This window comes from Syngnathus floridae, chromosome 10 (genome assembly GCF_059516105.1).
Source record: "Syngnathus floridae isolate MCC-2025c chromosome 10, RoL_Sflo_1.0, whole genome shotgun sequence".
NCBI lineage: Eukaryota > Metazoa > Chordata > Actinopteri > Syngnathiformes > Syngnathidae > Syngnathus > Syngnathus floridae.
In genome coordinates this window covers 10528671-10539699 of record NC_142422.1, presented here as the reverse complement: position 1 = coordinate 10539699, position 11029 = coordinate 10528671, and the positions used below count along the sequence as shown (strand labels likewise).

The following is an 11029-nucleotide window of genomic DNA, read 5'->3' as shown; positions in this document are numbered from 1 at the left end:
CAAATAATGTTTGATTTCTAAATTGTAGTTCTATGTTTTCTTCAATTATACTATAAATGTATGCAAGTATTAGTGTATGAATGTAGTACTTATGGAAACACATGCCTTGAGGAAGCACCTACCCATGCACCTCACCCGGTGCATGGGTAGGTAGATTAGTAGGTGGATGGGTGGTTAAGTAGGTAGGTAGGTAGGTAGGTAGGTAGGTAGGTAGGTAGGTAGGTAGGTAGGTAGGTAGGTAGGTAGGTAGGTAATATTTATTCAACAACACCACCTTTGTTTATGAACTCATCTAGATCAGAGAATCAAAACATCTCCCACCATCATCTCTTGATTTTCCTCCCTCTTCTTCGTGGGGGACAACTTCTTGAAATTTTGTTTCAACAAATGACCATGATGGATGTGCTTGACACCTCCTTTGAGGTTAAGTTGGAGAAAAGAGAGTTGCTCAATCATAAACATTTTCCAAACCTGACCAAGTAAGCTGATCCCATGATTTGAAGCATTTCTTATTGGGAAATGGCATTCATAAAACCACATGGTCCCTCTTGTCTATTCCTAGAAGCTTTGGATAACTGCAAAATTCTAGAGAATCCTTCAATACCAGGGCTTTTGGGAATTAATCGAGATAACATTCTACATGTGCATGGCAATTATTCCAGTCTGCAGATAAATGTTGCTGCAAACACTGTTCCATCTGTCTCATGAGAATTTTCTTCAGGCAACTGATACTATAAAACAATAGTTCGTACTGAACTGTACAAATTCTAATGCGTAACACCTTTTCTTTGTAAATATGGTATCACAGAGATTTCTTCATGTGAACTTATTTACCACTGTGAAATCTCAAAGGCCGGAAGATTTCTTCACAAAACAATAACATTTGAATATAATTAGGGTTGTGAAATCTATTCATTTGGAGGACTATGGTTTGTGATATTATTTTCCATGGAAATGGATATGAAAGTAAACTTAAAAGAAAGACAAGCCTGATGGCATAATGTTTTCATAATGTTTCAACAATGGTGTATTTATCACAGTTAATATCCTTAATACTATCCATGCATATACATATGGGTCAAACCATGACCAATGAACACATCTGGTAAACACACATTACACTAAGTGTCTGTATGTATCAAGTCGTTTAAAGCCAATTAATAATGTCATGCCTCAGCTAACATGATTGACAAACTGGTGTGTTGCTTGCAAAATTACGATGCATGTCTAAAAAATGTTGCTTCTCTTGAGACAAATCAAATATGACAGCATGAATCACACATGATTGATGATCACTGATGAATTCAAGCAGCTTAGTGACCACAGCTGTAAATGTGGTTGTAATGCATAAACTGGGATTGGTTGTTTGTCTCTATATGTACCCTGTGGCTGGCTGGCGACAAGTTCAGGGTGTAGTCTAGCTTTCACCCAATGTTAGCTGGGATAGACTCCAGCAAACCCCAGTACCCTGAACAGGATAAAAAATGTGGAAGATGGATGGATGGATGCATAAACTCATGATAAACAAAGAACTTTACTCAATAAATCATATTTTTCTATTTGTGAAATTTAGTCCATACAGTGGACAGCTATTTCTGCAGCTAAATTGAGAGATTCAAATGATCAGCTCATCTGAAGATGGTGATCATTTGGATAGGTGTCGTTCAGTATTGAACAAATATAAAAGAGACAAACAGTGTTTGAATTGTATCTCGGACCTTCTTATGTGAATTTTATCCTTGTGCTTGTGTGGGCTTTCTCTCACTTTTTCTCAGACAAAGATGTGCTTCTTAGCTAAACTGAAGACTAAATTGACCATCGATGTGGCTGTAACCTGTGAGCCAAATGATGACAAGTGGTGTACAAAATAGATGGATGGATGATATTTTGGTGTCAAAGTTATCGTCATAAAAATGTCTGGGGAATAATTTACAGCATCGCCATCACAACTGTTGTATCTATCATGAGGATTTGGGATGGGGGTACATATGACAAGAAAAAATATGATCCAAGCGTACTATGAACCCTTTCAATCATTGTAAACAATGTGGCGTCATGACTTAGCTGGAGGCAAAAAGATCCTATGTGGTCGGTTGACAATCCAGTTTATCATATTTCAAGTGTGGTCGCAAAACAACAGTTCTTTGCGCAAACTAAAGTTGTTACAGCTCCAGTTACATCCTATGGCTTGTCAAGGCTGAATTACCTTATGACCGCTAAACGAACAAGATTAGCAGAACAGCTTCTTAACAGCCAGTCATAAATAAAATTAATCTGAACTCATGTCTTAAATTAATCAGACATGAGTTCAGATTAATCTTATTTATCATTACTGGTTATCCCTCAATTACATAAACCCAATTAACTGGAGTAAATGTAGAAGAAGTAGCTAAGCTTTGAGAGATGCCTCATGGGCCTTAAAATCTGTTAACGCGATGAGAAAGCGTCTTGGAAAACGTCTACCTCAAGATCAAGCAGACCTATGATTACAAGTGATAATGGACAAGATTAATAATGTGATATGAAGTAATCATGACTCAAGGAGCTTGATTTCAGAATAATTTGTCACTCTAGAAACTTTCCTCTGTGGTTTGATTTGACATCAGATAAGAAAAAGACAAGATGGGTAGAAATGGAATAAAATTACTCTCTAATTTTGTCTGTCACTAAGAGAGATCCCACAATAAATCAAATACAATTGGTGAATTTACTTACCCTGTAGCTCCTTGTCTCCATCGTTATTACATTGAGAAACGTCAGGGCCAAACCAAACCTAACAATCCAAACCTCAAACCCTTCTTCACTGTTGAGGTTCTGGCCAGCAATTGAGCCAGTAACTACCCACATTTAGACAAGTATTGTTCCAGGACAGTTCTCAAGCCTCACTACTTTGCACTACTACTGCACGACACTCCTGGATTGATTTACAATCTCTCATCTTTAGATGCTTTTCAAGCCCAAACCTACTCAGACCTAAAGTACCTCAACCTCAGGTCTGATGACATTCTTGGACTCAAAATTTATTTTCTTTGTGTGGGTGTTTACACATAACCCTGCTTGGAGATGAATATCATGGGATTGTAAATTGGACTTTCACTTTTTCAGCGCTGCTTTTAACGCCTCACTCACACGGTGTGGTTTCTCCGCAGAACACCGGCGCACTGCAACTCACATCGGCGGCGATCAAAACTTTAAGCTCAGTATTTCTGTGTGTTAGCCCACTGTGTGACATGATGCTTGCTACTCCCAGAGCAGTTTTCCGGGTGTTTAGCATTATAGTATTAAATGTCATTGAGTCATGGACACTTCAAGTAAAGGCATGATGGACAGCCAACTGCTTGCTGAACTTAGAGCGCTAGAGCAGAAGGAGCAGCAACAACAGTCACAAACCATCACACGCACAGTCCAGAGGGCTACACAAAAATTGACAAACAGGACAAATTTGAGCGCCCCCCTAAAAATAATCTTGAGTGATTCGAGTGCGTTTTAAATGCAATGTTACGCCATTTGGGCTCATAGAGCACCTGTCTGTTAAATTGCCCCACATTCTGGAAGAGTTAAATAAAACAAAATATCATATGCAAGTTAGAGGAAACACGCAATTCAGCGCTCACTGTTTGAGGTCTTAGTAGAAATTGTCTAGTAGCTCCAACTCTTGATGAAAACAGGATTTAAACATTTTCATGTGAGTAGACTTAGGTCACAATGTTTTTATTGGTATGGTTTCTTTCGACTTCAAAATAAAGTCTGGCCCGGGCAGAATCGCCCACTGAATTTTTATAGCGGTCGTCCACACTGGGGTCACAGGTGAGCTGGAGTCTATCTCAATTGACTTTAGGTAAGAGGGTGATTACGTAGTATGTAGGTAGGTAGGTAGGTAGGTAGGTACTTTATCGATCCCATGGGGAATTTCAGTGTCCAGCAGTATCCATACCCAAAAGCGGGCACATAAAAGAGGACAACAGATATGCAGTAGATTCTTACAAAAGTGTCTTGCACCAGTAATAAATAAATAAATGAATAAATAAATAAATAAATAATTGAACATCAATCATCAGAAACATGTCACCCTAACGTTAATCCAAGACCATGTCGGTAATCGTACTCCTGAACCCTGCAGTGAGTAAAAAAGTCTCACAGCATGGGGGAGCCTTTCTGTGGTCAATTGAGATTATTTATTTAAGGTAACGTTCACGTTATTTTAATAAGGGTGGAAGCCCGCACAAGTAGCATGCAAATTGAGCAGATCTGAGATTTGCACCCAAACATCAGAGCTGTGAGGTACACGTGCTGACCACCACGCCTCTGCCGCCATCTGTTCCTTGGAGTCGCTCCATTATTCTTCACTTCATCCATCCTGGGCTCCTCTAACACTTGTCTTTCTCAGAACTGGCATATGAGAGAATTTGCGCATTAAGGAGGTTACACCCATGTTTTCTCTGGCTTCTATTCCAACTGGACATGGTGAACAGGTTTTTAACCATTTTTCCATTGAATGATTTTGATGAGGGCAATGTGGAATTTAAATATTCACAGCATCCAAAATGTAAACACATGGAGATGAACTGACAGATGAGATGTCACATTAAACATGCCAATTGTTTCCTCTGATTCGCCTCTTTGTTTATACATATTACATTGCACTTTTACAATCTTTATCAAACAATTAATATTGCATGCAATTAGTTGGATTAACAAAATGTAATTATGCTAATCTGGGCCTCCTGCATGCGTTTTTGACGCATATGATAAGACTCTATGATAAAACGTTTCACAGGTTCTGTTATTTCACAGTAGAGGCAAATTTTTACTTTTTTGTTTACAATACTCTTCAGACATTTTGGTCATCTTACACCACTTAAGTTGTAATTTTCAATCATATCACTTAGCGAGTCATATGAAAGGAACTAAGTGCCTCTTGAACCCTACATGCGCTGATTTAAAAATTCCGGTAAGCAAGAAAATATTAATGTTTTCTTTATTCAAGCACGACAGTAACTTGGCTCTGACTGAGCACAGCTGTTGCCTTGTATGTGCACAAGTGTGTGTGTGTGTTTGCAAAAATCCACACTAATGCATAAACTTATTGAAATAGTTTATAGATTTTCACAAGTATTTGAGTGCGAACCATTACGTACAATGGGACGCACATTATGCGTAATCCTCTGTGTGATGGTATTTAAAAAAAAAGAACGAAAAAAATCACTCTATAAAAACTTCATGTTTGCAAGCTCCACTACTGGGTAGGACTTTCCACCCAAATATTGTTTCCTAGAAGACTTACAGGCTGATATGATGAGTGGCTGTTGGGGCTGAGAGCAGGGAATTTTCCCTAGCAAACTAATTAGAGCCAGCGATGATGTCATAAGGCAACCTTGGGTCACTATTGTCAGAGCGATTGATAGGGTATAAACCAAGAGCCATACAGACATAAAGTTGACAAACTATGTATTTTCCAGTCAAATCGTACACTGTATGCGCAGGAGGCTCCTCCCATCCACGCGACTGACGACACAACATCACACAGACAAATACTCGGATTATGACAATTAGCCAAGAGCAGGGCTTGTTATATTTTGGTACAATGCTTGCTGTTATTACAGAGTTTAAACTTTAATAGAATGATTGCATGTCTTGAATTGTTGCATTATGCTTTTCAGGATTTTGCCTGAACTATTTTTCCTTACATTACAAGCACACACACACACACGCACGCACGCACTCACATACATATACACACACACGCACGCATGCACGCACACACACAAACACACACACACACATTTGTAAATCAGACTCGCACAAAGTGAGTGTGTTTCAAAACAATACAGTCTTTCTTTTTGCTAAAGGAAGTATAGAGACCACATGGGCCAGATGTTGTCTAGTGTGTGCAATGTTACACACATGCACAAACAAACACACATGCATGCACGCACGCACACAAACACACACATACGCATGCACACTCACACACACACACACGCACACACACACACACACACACACACACAAACCCCCCACACACACTTTTCCCCCTCAATGTGTTCTTCATTTGATCAATCAAAAAGACACATCACAGGCCCACTATCACCATTTAACAAGAAACACAGATGAATAAACCCTGTCCTTGGAAAATCATAGAGCACATAAAAACATATGTATTCAAATTAAGACACTTCCGTTCACATATGCGTATATTTATTGTTCATGCAGGCTCCTGAGAAGTATGAAAACTTCAACATACACAAAGACTGAAATGATCAATATCACTTGTCACCTTATACTATATACCAGGAAATTTTAATCAGAGCTGATTTTTTGTTTTTAAGTTTGACCTATGCAAGTTCGCATGATACGGATTTCACCATGTGATAAAATTTACAAAATAAAATTCCACCTGTTGCTTAACCCAACGCTTAATTTGTAAATATTACTAATATTACTGTAACATATTGCCGTATATTAGCGATTTTAGATGATGATTATTATTATCATGAAACCCTAATGTACTAGTGAAAAAAACAATGGCAGATTCAGAATCAGAGCAATAAAAACTAGAGAAGTTTACAAAATATCATGAGTCGTAAAATCAAGCTCTCACAATGCAGATATAAAAACAATACACAATACCTGTTTAAATGCCAGTTTGTAAAAATTAGAAAAAGTTGACAGAAATGAAACAATTTCAAAACATTTTCCACTGTTGATGTGACATACAAACTGTAAAACTAAAGTCATTTTTGATTGAAAATGATTCCCATTTTTTCAAGAGAGGAAGTAAAAAAAAGTAAAAATAAAGAACTCAAATGAAGTAGCTGCACTAACGTACACGCCCATTCAAACTCATGTTAAACACACATCTGCCTCCGGTTAAAGTGCTCTGATCAGGACCAAATAAATTTCAGTTGTTCTGGTATCCTATTCCAAACATTGTTTTGTAGTCGAGCAGAAGCTTTAAGGTTTTGTGCTAACATTGGTTGCTACTTTGGATTGTTCATAATTCTTTCCTTTTTAAGGTCCAGTTTCATGTGAAGAAAAACAATCCTAAAACATGACACTGTGATCATGCTTGACTGTTATCATTGTTTTGGTGTTGAGCAATCTTCAGTTTCATCGGAAGAAATACAATCCCAAAACATAACTCTGCCACCATGCTTCAAGGTTATTATTATTATTTTGGTGATGATCAATGTTGTGTTCATGTCAAAGCTAACTTACTTTACTGTCAAAATGTTCAACCTTGGTTTCATAACGGATCATAACAATGTCTTCCAAACATGTGAGTGTGTTAGACTTTCGGAATGCAAATGCTGTTTCGGTATTAGTCATTTTAGCACAACTTGTTCTGGTTCGAGACTATCATCGATTTACGAATGCTCAAAACACCAACCCAGGAAAACAGGCGCCATTAACGACGAAGAGAGCCCGCTAATGAGCTCTAAATGTTATTATGAATTATGAAACCTGAGCCATTGGCTTCACTCTCACGCCTTCACACATGGCAGAAAATGAAAACAGTTTGACCTACAGAAAACATCTCAGCTTCAGGATGCCGCTGATGGCCATTGGTGTGGCAGATATTTTGTACGACACCGCAATAACAGAATTTTTGATTTGTCTCTATCCTACAATGTAGAGTGGCCTTGGCCTTTTAAAATTGCAAAATAAAAAAGTGAATGCGTGGCTTTGTAAAGCTCTTTGGCAGCTGCATCATTTTTATTAAATTTGTTGGATAATGGACGGATCAATGGACAGGTGACCGAAGCTCTTTTCAATGTAGAGGATGGAAGGACAAATGGACAATTACATTATGAATGATGACTGACAATGGATGGTTGCCCAGGACAACGATTGAGGACAAAGGATGGACTAGCAATATTTGTTAAATGGCCAACCATCATTGAGCTTGCCTTTCATTCTGGTGAATTCCTGCTTGACTTTGTTTCCTTGATCCTGGCTGAGTAGGGTCAACTTCTGAGGGGCACGTTCCTGCTCAGCTCATCAGCAATCAACCGAGTTTTAGACCTCTCCTGATGTGCCAGCAGTTGCCAGATGATTCCCACAAGAGTGGTAAATCGACCGTCCTGAGTGTTTTGGAGGGTTGTATCATCTTCACCTTTTATTCTTTATACCTGCCCTACTTGAATGATGTATTAAGAAATACATTCACCGTATAGAATTAATCTCGCATCAGTTTTAAAGTAATTTACATTTGCAGAACTGTTACTGGCTGCAACTCATCGTTGGTCATTAACACTTGCTCGGATCCCTTGCATGATTGTTTGTCGCACTTCCTGGCATCTGTAATATGTCACCTAATCCGCTGCTCGGTTTTCTGTTTATGGGATGATGTAACATGCTAGTCCATGTGACATGGTAAAATTCAATTCCTTTAAATGGCACATCACATATGTTGCAACAAATTAACATTATCGAATAAGATGATGTTGCCAGAGATTCATCAGCAAAATTTCACATCAAGTACTGAATAGAATTATTCTAATGGGGAAATTAAGCAAATTAGAGCTGAAATGGGCCAGAGGAAACTCTGTGGTGGTCCAGTCTTTCTAAGCAAAATAAAGAGAGGCTGAAGAGTTTATTTTCACTCGGGCTGAATGGGGGAAGGGGGGGTCTGGAGTGAAGGGGAGACAGGAGGGGGTTGTAAGAGAGAGAAAACCAAGGGGGAAAGTAGTTTATTTTATTGTGGCAAAATGGGTTTGCTTTAACTCTGCGGTGTTTGGAGTTAGAGTTAGCCCCCGTGTGCACCATGCTCAAAGTCAGGAGAAATAGACACAAGATAAAGGAAAGTTGACATAGTGACATGAGGCTGCAATACAAGAAGGTAAATATGAAATTTGAAGAAAACTGGAGAAAAAAACAATGCTAAACTTGTGTTGGTCCTCATTGCAAAGGTTTTAGGGAACAAAATGAGAACGCAAATAAATCCCAAATAAAATCTCCTAGTGAGGCTCTCTGGGTTGAAACACACCCACTGTTTCCCGAGTGTGAATGAGTACAGCTTAAGGAGTCAAGAGTGTGAATGAGTACATCCAAAGGAGACTCCGCCGATGACGCATTTACATCTTTGTGACGTTGCTCCCCTAATTAATCCCTGCATCTGTCAAATAGCAACAAGGCTTCTTTGTGTGTTACTACAAATCACAGATCAAAGGTCTCAGATTTTTTTTATATATGTACAAATGGACTTAATTATGGAGTTGTTGCCATAGTTGTGACAAAACACACATACACATGCGTGTCCTACAGTACAGTCACATAGCCATGAAAGCTGCGGTAATTCAAACAATTTAAATATTAAGCACTCGTCATTCATAGTTTTGAAAAACATATTCCAGAAACAATGTCAAAATAATTCTTAGAATCTGAAGTTAACATGGATGCTCGTGGGAAAACACCTTCCATGAGGAGGACAAAATCAGCATCAAACTAACATCTTAAAGGATTTACTTCTTACTGACGGACCCATGAAAACATGCTAACGTGAAAATGGGTCTCAATTAGGATGAAGCACAGACAAATGTTGGTTGTTCCTAATGATCTCTCATCAACAGAGTGCAATGGTGGGTGGCTGTTGTTGCTGGAGCCTTCAGATTACCGTTCACTATTGGCACCTTAATCTGAACAGTTGAGCCTCATACCCTTTGACCTTTGGATGAAATATGCCCACAACACAACATGGCTTTGTGCTTTATCTCACCAGACCTGCGAGGAGAAGACGAAAGCAGTAAAACAGATTGACAAGCTGCAACCGAGCAGGCCTGTGAAGGTCTTCACATGAAAGCTGAAAAATCGGCGTTTGAAGTACCGTTTGTATGTGTGAATCAGTCCTGGGCAGATATACATTAGCAAGCCCATGAATGCCGTCTTATCACTAACATAACAGCCTTGGCATCCTGAAAGACGGCACTTTAGAATGACAGCACTGAGACAAACAGTTCCCTTTATAGTGTACAGAAGGAATCAGGCTTTACAAATAATGGATGTCGGTGAGATGCAGAGCAGATACTGGGTTTCTCTATTGGTGTGCTCCCGTCATCATGGTGAAAATCAGGAAGGTCCCCTGGTTGGTATGTGTCACATGTTGGAATCATAGTATGTCCTTTAATATATTTAAAATTTTGCTTTGTCAAAATGAACCCTACCTGGCAAGAAAATCTGTTGATTTGGTTGATTTTACAGTACTAAACTGGTGTAATGGACCTTTTGCATTTGCTCAGGGTGCACACCAGTCCAGTCAGCTGCAGTAGGCTCCAACTCACCCAGGACCCGACAGAGCAAGCACTATAGAAAATGAATAAATGGTTAGGTGCTGATTTAGATTAGAATTATTCAGCCATGTCTGGCATCTGTGCTGTTTAAGTGTTAAGTTCTTGTAAATGTTTCAAACAATACACCAAAGAGACAAACACCTGGAGGGTTCAGATCCTAATTCATACGAGGCTTTCCAGGTAGTTCTGTGACAGGCACCCTGAATATGTGAACTTGAAATCCCAGAGAATACATGCCACACTACACATCATCAGCCTTTAAGTGCAATTAGCTTTAGTAACTGATTATGGGGAGTCAAAGGGGAGGCAGTTATCGGGTTAATGCTTTAGTGTCTTACACAACGAATTCTGGTTGTCCAACCAACAAATCAACTAAAGACTAAAAGATGTATTGATGATGGCTGTCTTGTATGTCAGACATAAAAGAAGTCAGAGAATGTAGAGCAAGGGTGAGATGAATGGTCATAAAATTGTTCGCAATTTCTTTATTTTTTAAATCGGGCTACAATGTATTGGGACAATGTGCAAGGTTGACGCCAACCTATCATGGACAAATACCTTCAAATCTTTAAAACAGGATTATGCATAATATTGAAGATGAGAAGATTAGCTTTTTTATTACGGCCATTTCAGACCCATAATTAAGCATTAATATAAGATCATTAAAAAGTGACATGTTGGCCTATCGTGTTAGACTAACAAATTCTAATTTGATAAAGGAACGCTTACATAAATTAACA

The 11029-nt window shown here is 38.8% G+C and overlaps 1 long non-coding RNA gene across 3 annotated transcripts; it reads right to left on the bottom strand.

The window, feature by feature from the left end:
* Positions 1–8684: 8684 nt before the first annotated feature.
* LOC148392322 (uncharacterized) lies at positions 8685–10615 on the bottom strand. Of its 3 annotated transcripts, XR_015861116.1 has the most exons (5): positions 10431–10614; positions 10164–10302; positions 9993–10081; positions 9827–9914; positions 8685–9723 (listed from the first exon to the last, which is right to left on the bottom strand). It is a non-coding gene; the product is annotated as an uncharacterized LOC148392322 (long non-coding RNA). The 3 variants fall into 3 exon arrangements; XR_015861115.1 differs by having other exon boundaries at positions 9827–10081; positions 10431–10615; XR_015861114.1 differs by having other exon boundaries at positions 8685–10081; positions 10431–10607.
* Positions 10616–11029: the final 414 nt, after the last annotated feature.